Source organism: Lytechinus pictus, chromosome 2 (assembly GCF_037042905.1).
Source record: "Lytechinus pictus isolate F3 Inbred chromosome 2, Lp3.0, whole genome shotgun sequence".
Lineage (NCBI taxonomy): Eukaryota > Metazoa > Echinodermata > Echinoidea > Temnopleuroida > Toxopneustidae > Lytechinus > Lytechinus pictus.
Genome location: NC_087246.1, coordinates 19000734 through 19013327, shown reverse-complemented (window position 1 = coordinate 19013327; position 12594 = coordinate 19000734). Strand labels below are relative to the sequence as shown.

Here is a 12594-nt window from a genome sequence, read left to right as displayed (position 1 = left end):
GAAACACGAGGGAAATTATGAATTTTATATGATAAATGACCTGAAAGATTTATGTCAGTAAATAACAGTTAATATTGCTGGGTGCCAACAGTGACTGTGTAGGAAATTTTCAAAATTTGAAAGAGTGACAAATGCTGTTTTGGAACACTTCACAGCTTGAATGACAGCATTTACTACACATTTTGTATATATATTTTAGACTTTAAATTGCTAGGGAGGAAATGAGGGCAACGATCCAGTCCGACTGCCCACGTGCCCCCTTGGCTGCCACTGATTGAAATAGTACAAACATATATTTAATGAATATTGGTAATAGAAAAAAAATAATTTAAACAAAAATGTTATGATATAATATAATCAAATTGTCTTGGGTGTATGTTGGATAATTATGGTGGCATATACTTCATGCAAACCAATCAATCACCTCTTCTGCAATCATATACTAATAATATTCACAGCCGAGGCGACTAACTGGCCTGCATGAATCGTGTGAATGAAGCTATTGTTCGGTGTAGGATATGAAGGAAACAGAAAACGAAATAAAGGTGTTATGCTTATAAGTACTGACAAATCATGATAAATCGCACTGACAAACAAGATAATGATTAACGGAATATGCTAAAAAGTATAGGTGTAACAGAACATGTACATGTTTGTGCCAAAGTAGGCCCTACAATTAGATTTTTTTCATTTCAACATAATGATATCACATCTAACGGCATTTTTTAGTTATCATTTCAGTACTGTCAGCTAAACATAATTAAGATAATTCATACAATATAATAATGTTATTACATAATCATGCTGGAATTTTATTTCTGGTAAAAACTCAATTCTAGCGTCTGGCCGATAAAAGCGACTCATTCTGCATGGAGGCCTTACATATATAGTTGACCGTTATTGTGTGTTAACCATGTGCACTAGTCTTATTGCCCTCGATCCTCTCGGTCGGAGTGTCTGTGTTTATTACACTGATAATAATTGTCAGAGGCATCGAGATCTTTATCCGATGACAAACTTTCCTCCATCACATTATGATCTGCAACTGTGTCTTGATTTAGCTGCACTCTTTCCTTATTTTCCATTCTGTGTTCTAGTCAAAACTGGGTTGGTTTCTTAAATATCTTTGTCTGCATCATATTTTGTTCCCATTTCAGGATGGGTGTTCTCCTGAATCTTCTCTGGGCAGTTGGTATGCATCTTATTGGACCTGATGATTTCAATAGTACTTTTAATCTTCTCATCTTCAATCATCCTTCTATCATACATCCGTTTACTTTTGTCTACATCTTTTCCTTCCTCTACTGGTCTTTGCATTCTTTGGACATCATCACAATCAGATCAGATTCTGCCTCATCTACACTCCTTCCTACAGCATTCCCTATATAGTATTTAAGGTATCAGTATCCTCAAACTCCTTCATCCTTTCAGCATGTATGTTTTCATGATCTGCATGAACATGAGCTTTTTCACTTTGATTTGTTCCATCACCATGATTTATTATTCCATCACCTAGAGTCTTTCCTGCACTGGACATATGTACATGGACTTTGTCATTCTTTTCTGCAGTTTGCTGTACTTCTGCCTAATTCTGAAAATGTTTAATGTTTTGACTCAGATTGAGATATTGTAGTTTGTCATACTGGTTTTTCTTTCCTGTAATTTCTACTTTTCAGTTGAAATCATTGAACTATCAGACTCTCTTGGGAATTTCTCTTCCTCTCTGTTTGAATCTCCAGCAGGCCCGGGGGGGCACTCGACCAAAAAAGTAGTGGGTATGTGCCGCTGGCGATACAAAAAACGGGGGCCTTGGAGCGGGCTTATTGTAAAAAGGAGGGTCCTCGGAACGGGCTTCGGAACGACAAATGTTTGTGAAAACGGGGGTCCTTGGAACGGGTCGCCTGCATGTGAGTGCGTATGCATACCATAGACTAATAAATACGTATAGACGGAAAGGTAGCACCCGCGGAAAAGCCTCATTTAAATAATATTTGCATATAACGTACAGATACTCCATAGAAGCTCCATGGTGATACAGTCAGACTGCAGGTCCCAAGAAAGTGGCTTCTTTCATCCAAGTGATATTCATGACTTGAGATGTTTTGCATATTTAATGAGCTTGATGCGGACCAAAACACCTCTTTTCATTCGGCCATTGCTGCTCTAATTATGCATCAAATTTCATGAATTTGGTACCATTGTAAAGAAAAAGAATCATTCTTTCAGGTCATGTGTTTGAATTTATTCAAAGATTTTGTAATATAGGTTAAAATTTTGATCTAAAATATGCTACAAAATAAATATTTTCACTTGACAAAAGCTGCTATTTTCACACTTTATTTTTGTTTGAGCCCAAATGATTTTTATATCATGATAAAGCTGAATATGTATGCTTTGAAATGATATAGGTTTCAAAATAAGAATTGGTTTAATCGGGTCAAGATCACACTTTTCATTTGCCAAGTACATAAAACAGTTTGAAAACAAGAATACTGGACTCTGATTGGTCAAAGAGACCACACAATGGCAAATTCCAACGGTCCCAGTGCCTGGGCTCGTGGGAAGGTCACACTTCCCATGTGGTAATCTCCTCAAATACCCCGCGCCTGTTGTTCTGTGAACCTTATCCAGCCAATCAGAACTCTGGATTTCTTGCAAGTACAACATTTCATAAATCTCGTCTTGTACCTTGGTGGGAAAAGTGTGATCTTGACCCGATTAAAAGGTGCCGCATATCAAGAGTGGCATTGTGAGAAAGTACAGAAGTTCAGCTTTATGGTGATATAGATATCATTGAGGCTCAAAATAAAAAGTTTTGCACAATTTACAAAAGAAAACAGAGGAAGAAAATTCAGTTTTGAGGCACATTTTCAGGCCAGAAATTTACTTATTTAACAAAATATTGTATACAAAATAAATGACCAATATGAAAGAGTAACTTTTACTCTACCTGATGGTGCAATAATATTTCATTTAACTTGAGGTTAAAACAGGTAAATTCTTAGAGAAAGAAAATCTCACGAATCACGAGATTTTGCAAGGAGGAGGATTCAGCCACGAGATGATTTGGATGAATCTGGCCTTTTTGCTCATTAGCATAGGGACCTGCGGTATTTTGTACCACTTTTGGCCACACCTCCTGGGAGACATTTGAACCGAATCCTAAGCCCCCATTTGCATATTGCTAATGAATCATTTATTTTTTCTTTGCGTATTCGCAAGATACTGTGATTTGATTGGACATTACCTCATGAATAATGTATTTTTCTATCGAAATTCGTACGTCATAATTTGACCCCTATCGTCACTTCGGCTTAATCAAGGGCTGAAAGGTGACGTCACCCGCACAGAAGAAGGTTATTTCCTTGAAAGATTTTCGGTGAGTACTGTCAGATTAACGCTGAATTTTAATTCATTTACAAAAATAAATCAAAAGATCTGATGTTATATGGGATCTTTAGATGTCTGGGTATAACGTGAATTAATTTTTGTTTATAAAAAGTGAACAATTAGGAAGCAAACGACTTGCGAAAACTCAAAACTATTTCCATCGTCGTGAGCTAAAAATGGTGGCTATAATTATAAAGCCTATATTACTATATACGGTACTTGATGTAAATCTCCATCTGCTACCATTTGAGACCTCGTACCGGTACGTATATTCAATTCACGTTCTCTGAAATTTCGATTCCTACCGAAGATCTCAGCAGGCATGAAAAGAACTAGAATCTAGATAACGTTTAGGCTAGACATATTGAGTTTAGAAAGACATTCACTCCATTAACCCGTCCCTTTGAATTCACATATCAAGACAATATGTCAATAGGACCGTAGCCTCTAGAGTCTAGTCCTCGATCATTTTGTAAAAAAATATGTTTTTCCCAAACTTATTTCTACTAATAATACGGTACTACACTAGTTCTTATGTTTCCTTTTATTTTTTTTTTACTTGAAAGTTGGGCCTACTGCCTTGATCTAGATCTAGACCAAGTCTAAGTTAATCTAACTTAGAGTTAGACGTAGGGCCTACCCCGGGGTCTGAACGTCGCCACTTCGGACAGCCTCGGACTCGGCAACATAGATCTAGACTAGAGTAGAGGGGAGTAGAGATCTAGTCTAAGTTGGGCCTAATTCATTGGTAGATCTGATTACAGGTCTTGGCTAAAGCTAAAAGAAAACATTTCTACCTCCCAGCCTATCTAGCTTAGGTCTAACTTGTTATAGACCTAGACTAGACTTGGATCTAGGCCTACAACAAAGTCAAAGCGACCTGTAGAATCTATATAGGCCTAGGCTTAGTATTATTTCAGTCAGGGTCTTAAGTTAAGGCCAAAGGGTTTTTTTAATTTTGGAGGTTAGCTTTTGTTTGGCCTAACGTGCAGATTTTCCATCGGAGCACTTGTCATCAGAGCAAATGTCATGAAACTATTTTAAAGACACTAGGTCAAGACAGCTTTAGTCTAGATCTAACACTTGTATGATTCAATAACATTGAAAGTTCGCAGAATAGTAGGTTTAACAAATATGAAATTTAGATCTACTTTTGATGTAGATCTAGATCTACTTACATTTAGTTCCAGATCTATGTACGTCAGAGTCTATGACTAGATCTAGATATATACGTCCAAGTGTTATGTTTTTTGTTTTTTTACAATAGCTTGTATTGCTAACATTTCTGTCTGTGTATTGTTTTAATCAACAGACATAGAACATGATGCTGCTTCACATCCTCTTTTAAAGACTCAAGAATTACAAGACCAAATTAAGCTGCAGGACCCTCCTGATTCAAAAAGGTAAAAAAAACAATAATCATCCTATATATCAAACTGAATGACTTCATGTATTTACATACCAAACAACTTTATCCAAGAATGATTCCAGATGTCAATGATTTCATAATCCTACAATGGTTATATTAAAACCCATTTCAAATTTCAATACCCATGTTCAATAATTTACAAGATAATTGTTTAGTAAATTCTTTTTAGTGTCAATACACAAATTAATTTCTTTGAAATTTTGCTAACTCATAGATTTTGACATCATTGGCATCTGGAGTCATTAATTTTAGCCATGCCTTATTTCGGTGCAAATCAAAATCTACATCTCTGCAAAGAATACATACTGACTATCCAACCATGAATATGATATCAAATTATTTGGGAGAATATACTCTTTCTAGTGGTATGATATGTGTTCATGACATATTTTTACCTTAAATTGGGGTTTTGTGAGGTGTCCCTTTTTTTTTGGGGGGGGGGGGGTGGGGGGCTCACACGGTAGACCAAGATCTAAGTTTTATTGAGTAAATGAAAAGAAAATCAGCTCAGAGACTAGGCTGGAGTCGTTTTGACAGGCTCCATTTTCATTTTCACCTGTCATATTTTCACGGGACAATTAATATCACCTACCGGTAGATCTAGCTTGTCAAAATTAAAAAAGAAAATCAGAATATACTATACTATAGGCTAAGCAAGTGGAAAGTCATTTGTAATCAATTTATTTGCTTCCTACCCACTCATGAATTCTTCAATCCACACCAGATTTTGTAAAGGCGACTCATTCGGCTTGTGATTTCATTAAGCTTTTATATATTTTTTTATTTCTTTTTATTTTGATGATGGCTTGATTGAATTGCTAACATTTCTGTCTTTTTGTGTGTTTTTTTTTTTCAACAGACATGGAACATGACTCTGCTTCACATCCTTTGTTTTAGAGACTCAAGAAATACAACACCAAATTAAGGGTTTGTTTTTTTAATTCCAATAATAATTTTCTGGTGGAAGAATTAGGGAATAATGCATTGACAATATGCCAAACATCCTATATCAAACTGAATTACTGCATGTATTTACAATAGAGTATTGTAACCGCTTCCCCCTCACCACTGACCAAACAAAACCCACAAACAATTTAAGAGGGATAGGGTTATTTTAGGGGTAATTATCCTTGCTGATTGTAGCAGTAGTTTTTACAAATATGGATGTAGTTAATGATGATGTTTATGATAATAATACTTAGAATAATAAATTCATTACGATGACATAACAGTAATGATGAATAAATATGATAATTCAGCACTATAATATGTACATGAAATTGTGTAACAATTTTGGCAATGAAGAATTTTTAACAAAAATAATGATCAATGAATTCGGGGGGGGGGGGCATGTGACATTGCATCTGTGTTTGTGAGGACAGTAGTCTCTTTCACACCATTTCATCTTAAGCAGATGGGAACGAGCTCTGATCAAAATTTGATCTTTAAACTCAAGAGGAAAATAATTGTTACCTGATTTATGTATTTGGAATAAAATGAATTGAAATAATAATTTTGTCATTGTCACTGAATTAACAAGTCTTCTATAATTCTTTTAGCTGAGAGTTTAGGTGAATCAAGATATTTGAGGAGACACTGAAAGTACTAGTAGAATTAATGGACGAGCAATAGTGAACAAGCAGCATAAATTTAAGAGTAATGAGACCTACATTTTGCAGCCATGGATCAAGGTTGGAGGGGTAGTAGTTGCAGGTTTTCTCTGTAAAAATCACCCCCATTAAAAAACATAACAAATAATATATAAAGATATTTAAAAAAAAATGAATAAATTTGAAAATAAAATAGAAAACAATCCTTTTGAGAACCAGGACCTTTAAGGTGGAGGGCAAAAGACCCCCCCCCCCTTAAAGAATTTTTGATCCATGGCTGTTATGTAGATGTGATAGAGAATTTCCAGATATATATTTTTTTTTAATGAGAAAGATACATGGGTGATTTCAAGTTTGCTGTTGAACTTTTGGTGTGGCGTCTTACAAGTTTTACATCATCATCACAGCACCAAAATTACAATCAAATTGATTCATAGATTCATCTCACTTGATGTTGAGCTATTAATGTGATTTGGATTATTTTTGTAAACTCACATTAGGTTTTGGAGGAAGGAAGAACTAAATTGTGCTACGAACACCAACGCCAAAGTTAGAATCACCCAGTGTATTTTCTTTTTTTAATGAATTGCGAGAAGAGCTGAGAGGTGGAAAATATAAGAGAAAGAGTTGTGTGTGTGGTTTAATAATGAGAGTGCGATATGGCAAAGAGAGAGCTGAAGAGAGATTAAAAGAATAGATAATGTAATATAATGATAATGTGAAGGGGCATAGGGTGCACAAGAGAGTGGACAGAGCCAATTGACAATTTACCCACAGGGAGAAACCATAAAGGGCCATTTTATTCTTTATTTATTTTGAGAGGAGGCGGGGATAAATGAGGGAGAAACAATTGATAAAGAGTGGGGAAGAGGAATAAGATGAATAGAGATGACTTTTAAAGACAAAAATTAGGCCAATCAGAGTGTGTGTGTGTGTGGGGGGGCAAAGCCGATCAGTGCGCCCCCCCCCCCCCCAATTTGACAGGCTCAATTAAAATTGTAATGTAAAGTGTGTCCCCCTTCTGAAAGTGAAGACCCCCCTTTTTTTTGCTTTTCAAATTTTTCCTTGAGAAAATGTGCCCCCCTTTGGAAAAATCCTAGATCCGCCCTGCCTGAAACTGATGAAGTTTGGTAATGACATGTCACTTATCTGTGCTCTTAAAAAGAGTGAACACAAAGAAATTAGATTACCCCCCCCCCCTGCAAAAAAAGAATTAAATGATCATTATCAATAATTGGAAAGGCTTAGCGTAAAAAACACACTATTAATTAATTACAGAAAATAAATAGGTTCTAATTAAATCCAATCCTATTTTCTAAAGAAATTTTGGATTCAGAATTTGTTTTTACTATATCATTACTAACATACACTGCGATGTGAAACATGCCAATGACAATGATTGACAATGATTTTATTTCTTTGACGGCTCCTCCTGGGGGCATAGAAGAAATATAACAACTTACAACAATGGCAATAATAGGCATAAGAAAAAAATACCAAGGTAACAAGAATCAAACATGATGATCTGGAGAACAGCAGAGAAAGGTCGTATTTTTTTTAAATGAAAGAACCAAATTACAAAAACCAGTAAGTGAAACGTTCAAACTGAAATACATTGTTATTATTTATATTGGCGTATTGTTATTGTGAAATAAACTAGTTCGTAAATATCTTCCCCTTTCATTTACACCGATGTTAAAAAGAAGATAAAAACAGGCTGATTCACCCCCCCCCCCCCCCCCATCTCCAGGTTAAACAAGATTAAGAAAAGTGTCGGGCTGCGGTGCTAGTGTACGTTGCATGTAAACTGCATTCTATGCACGGATTGAAAAACGATGCATGCATGATGACTCATTGTAGTGAAGAACGCTGATTGGTCAATAGTAGTAAGAAGTAGATTAATCACGTGATGAATATATTAAATTTCATGAATAATTAACGCAAAGTTGACCTCGCTCAATGCGCATGCGTGACGCTGATCTCCACTTTCTGCTTCGTCATATAAAGAGTCTATTGGGATGTGTGGAGCAGCGAACTGATTAATTATTCATGCATATGCAAATGGGGGCTTAGGATTTGCCCAAATGTCTCCGACAAAATGGCGGAGCTTCGGGGGCCTGATGCATACCAGGCCCCCGAAGCTCCGCCATTTTGTTGGAGACATTTGGGCAAATCCTAAGCCCCCATTTGCATATACATGAATAATTCATCAGTTCGATGCTCCACACATCCTAATAGATACGTTATATGACGGAGCAGAAAGTAGAGATCAGCGTCACGCATGCGCATTGAGCGAGGTCAACTTTGCGTTAATTATTCATGAAATGTAATATATTCATCACGTGATTAATCTACTGCTTACTACTATTGACCAATCAGCGTTCTTGACTACAATGAGTCATCATGCATGCATCGTTTTTCAATCCGTGTATACAATCTTGTTTAACCTGAAGATGGGGGGGGGGGTGAATCGGCCGATTTTTTTATCTTCTCTTTAACATCGGTGTATAAAATGAAAGGGGAAGCTATTTACGACCGGGATTTACGAACTAGTTTATTTCACAATAAGTTAACAATACGCCAATATAAATAATGATGTATTTTAGTTTGAACATTTCACTTTAATACTGGTTTTGTAATTTGGTTCTTTCATTTAAAAAAAAATTACGACCTTTCTCGATCTGCTGTTCTCCAGATCAGAATCACTAGATGCATGTTTCACATCGCAGTGTAATTAGAACCTATCAATTTTCTGTAATAGTGTTGTTTTTTACGCCAAGCTAGCCTTTCCAATGATATTGATAATGATCATTTAATTCTATTTTGCAGGGGGTGGCTAATCTAATCTCTTTGTGTTCACTCTTTAAGAGTACAGATAAGTGACATGTCATTACCAAACCTCATCAATTTCAGGCAGGGTGGATCTAGGATTTTTCCAAAGGGGGGGGGGGCACATTTTCCCAAGGAAAAATTTGACGAGCAAAAAAAGGGGGGGGGGTCTTCACTTTCAAAAGGGGACACACTTCTGTTTTAACAGCATTTTACATTACAATTTTTAATTGAGCCTCTCAAAGGGGGGGGGGCGCACTGGTCGGCTTTGCCCCCCCCCCCCCCACTCTTTATGAATTGTTTCTCCCTCATTTATTCCAGCCTCCTCTCAAAATAAATCAAGAATAAAATGGCCCTTTATGGTTGCTCCCTGTTGGTAATTTGTCAATTGGCTTTGTCCACTCTCTTGTGCACCCTGGCCTATGCCCCTTCACATTATTATTATACATTGTCTATTCTTTTAATCTCTCTTCAGCTCTCTCTTTGCCATATCGCACTGTCATTATTCAACCACACACACAACTCTTTCTCTTATATTTTCCACCTCTCATCTCTTCTTGCAATTCATTAAACAGGGTCAACAGCAAACTTGAAATCACCCATGTATCTTTCCCATTAAAAAAAATAAATATTTTTAGAAATTCTCTGTCACATCTACATAACAGCCATGGATCAAAATTCTTTAAGGGGGGGGGGGGCTTTTGCCCTCCCCTTTAAGATCCTGGTTTTCAAAAGGATTATTTTTTATTTTATTTTCAAATTTATTCATTTTTATATCTTTATATATTTGTTATGTTTTATGTTTTTAATGGGGGGGGGTGATTTTTACAGGGAAAACCTGCAACTACCACCCCCTCCAACCTAGATCCATGGCTGCACAATGTAGGTCTCATTACTCTTAACTTTAACTTTATGCTGCTTGTTCACTTTTGCTCGTCCATTAATTCTACTAGTACTTCCAGTCTCTCCTCAAATAACTTGATTCACCTAAACTCTCGGCTAAAAAAAATCATAGACGACTTGTTAATTTAGTGACAATGACAAAATTATTATTTCAATTAATTTATTCCAAATACATAAATCAGGTAACAATTGTTTTCCTCTTGAGTTTAAAGATCAAATTTTGATCAGAGCTCATTCCCATCTTCTTAATATGAAATGTTGTGAAAGAGACTACTGTCCTCAGTCTTCTCACAAACACAGATGCGATGTCACATCCCCCCGAATTCATTCATCATTTTTGTTAAAAATTCTTCATTGTCAAAATTGTTACACAATTTCATGTACATATTATAGTGCTGAATTATCATATTTATTCATCATTCCTGTTATGTCAGTGTAATGAATTTATTATTCGAAGTATTATTATCATTTATAAACATCATCATTATCTACATCCATATTTGTAAAAACTACTGCTACGATCAGCAAGGATAATTACCCCTAAAGTAACCCTATCCCTCTTAAATTGTTTGTGGGTTTTGTTTGGTCAGTGGTGAGGGGGGAAGCGGTTACAATACTCTATTGTAAATACATGCAGTAATTCAGTTTGATATAGGATGTTTGGCATATTGTCAATGCATTATTCCCTAATTCTTCCACCAGAAAATTATTGTTGGAATTAAAAAAACAAACCCTTAATTTGGTCTTGTATTTCTTGAGTCTCTAAAACAAAGAATGTGAAGCAGAGTCATGTTCCATGTCTGTTGAAAAAAAACACACACAAAAAGACAGAAATGTTAGCAATTCAATCAAGCCATCATCAAAATAAATAGAAATAAAACAAATATATAAAAGCTTAATGAAATCACAAGCCGAATGAGTCGCCTTTACAATATCTGGTGTGGATTGAAGAATTCAATAAATTGATTACAAATGACTTTCCACTTGCTTAGCCTATTCTGATTTTCTTATTTAATTTTGACAAGCTAGATCTACCGGTAGGTGATATTGTCCCGTGAAAATGAAAATGGAGCCTGTCAAAACGACTCCAGCCTAGTCTCTGAGCTGATTTCATTTTCATTTAGTCAATGAAACTTAGATCTTGGTCTACCGTGCGAGCCCCCCCCCCCCCCCCCCCAAAAAAAAAGGGACACCTCACAAAACCCCCATTTAAGGTAAAAATATTTCTTAAACCTAGAATTATATACCACTAGAAAGAGTATATTCTGATCCTCCCAAATAATTTGATATCATATTCATGTTTGGATAGTCAGTATGTATTCTTTGCAGAGATGTAGATTTTGATTTGCACCGAAATAAGGCATGGCTAAAATTAATAACTCCAGATGCCAATGATGTCAAAATCTATGAGTTAGCCAAATTTCAAAGAAATTAATTTGTGTATTGACACTAAAAAGAGTTTACTAAACAATTATCTTGTAAATTATTGAACATGGGTATTGAAATTTGAAATGGATTTTAATATAACCATTGTAGGATTATGAAATCATCGACATCTGGACTCGATCATTCTTGGATAAAGTCATTTGGTATGTAAATACATGAAGTCATTCAGTTTGATATATAGGATGATTATTGTTTTTTTTTACCTTTTTGAATCAGGAGGGTCCTGCAGCTTAATTTGGTCTTGTAATTCTTGAGTCTTTAAATGAGGATGTGAAGCAGCATCATGTTCTATGTCTGTTGATTAAAACAATACACACAGACAGAAATGTTAGCAATACAAGCTATTGTAAAAAAAACACATAACACTTGGACTATAGCGTATATATCTAGATCTAGTCATAGACTCTGACGTACATAGATCTGGAACTAAATGTAAGTAGAATAGTAGAACTACAACTACATCAAAAGTAGATCTAAATTTCATATTTGTTAAACCTACCATTCTGCGAACTTTCAATGTTATTGAATCATACAAGTGTTAGATCTAGACTAAAGCTGTCTTGACCCAGGGTTTTTAAAATAGTTTCATGACATTTGCTCTGATGACAAGTGCTCCGATGGAAAATCTGCACGTTAGGCCAAGCAAAAGCTAACCTCCAAAATTAAATAAACCCTTTGGCCTTAACTTAAGACCCTGTCCCTGACTGAAATAGGCCTATATAGATTCTACAGGTCGCTTTGACTTTGTTGTAGGCCTAGATCCAAGTCTAGTCTAGGTCTAGACTATAGACCTAAGCTAGATATATAGGATAGGAGGTAGACATGTTTTCTTTTAGCTTTAGCCAAGACCTGTAATCAGATCTACCGATGAATTAGGCCTAACTTAGACTAGATCTCTACTCCCCTCTCCTCTACTCTAGATCTACGTTGCCGAGTCTGAGGCTGTCCGAAGTGGCGACGTTCAGACCCCGGAGTAGGCCCTACATC

General features: G+C 35.9%; 1 long non-coding RNA gene across 1 annotated transcript; it reads left to right on the top strand.

Annotated features, from left to right (window-relative positions):
- The first annotated feature begins 3136 nt into the window (after nucleotides 1–3136).
- LOC135153270 (uncharacterized) lies at nucleotides 3137–6332 on the top strand. Its single transcript, XR_010292737.1, has 3 exons — nucleotides 3137–3379; nucleotides 4703–4793; nucleotides 5679–6332. It is a non-coding gene; the product is annotated as an uncharacterized LOC135153270 (long non-coding RNA).
- The last annotated feature ends 6262 nt before the right edge of the window (nucleotides 6333–12594 follow it).